The following is a 727-nucleotide window of genomic DNA, read 5'->3' on the forward strand; positions in this document are numbered from 1 at the left end:
AGCCCAAGTCCCGCCCCCTGTCTCTTTGCTACAAACCCTGCTCATGTTTGTTAGTGCAGCTGCATAGTTCTCTCATTCTCTATTGTCTCCTTGTTACCGTTTATTACTAGCAAACAGTGGTGTAAATAAATGTTACTGAGCCCCACAGCAAAATAACTTTAGGGCTCCTTAAATATCCAGAAGTTGTCGTCTTTTACCACTATATATTAAATGTACTCGTTAATTAGGGCCTCATGAGGTGAGGTCCCCATACCACTTGGGCCCCCCCTGCAGATGTAGGGTCTGCTACTCTGTAGTTATGCCTGGGGTTGCCACCTTTTCTGGAAAAAAATACCGGCCTTCCTATATATTTATCTTTTTTCCCTATTAATAACATTGGGATCATCCATCATTTTTACCGACCAGGCCGGTAAAATCAGGACCGCCATCAGAAATCACAGGGCCCCATACGACAAAATTTCCTGGGCCCCCTGAACTGCGCCCACCCGAAGCCCCACCTACAGGTCCGCCCCCACCACACAGTAAAAAAAAAAAAATATATTGGTGGCTAGGGTTCCCTTATGTTAAAAAAAAAAAAAAAAGAGATTGGTGTTCAGGGCCCCCCATAAAAACCTTTTGTGGCCAGGGCCCCCCCCCATTAAAAAATATTGGTGGCTAGGACCCCACATGAGAAAAAAAAATTGGTGGCCAAAATTGGTGGCCAGGCCCCCACCTACATTATAAGAAA

This window comes from Xenopus laevis, chromosome 4L (genome assembly GCF_017654675.1).
Source record: "Xenopus laevis strain J_2021 chromosome 4L, Xenopus_laevis_v10.1, whole genome shotgun sequence".
NCBI lineage: Eukaryota > Metazoa > Chordata > Amphibia > Anura > Pipidae > Xenopus > Xenopus laevis.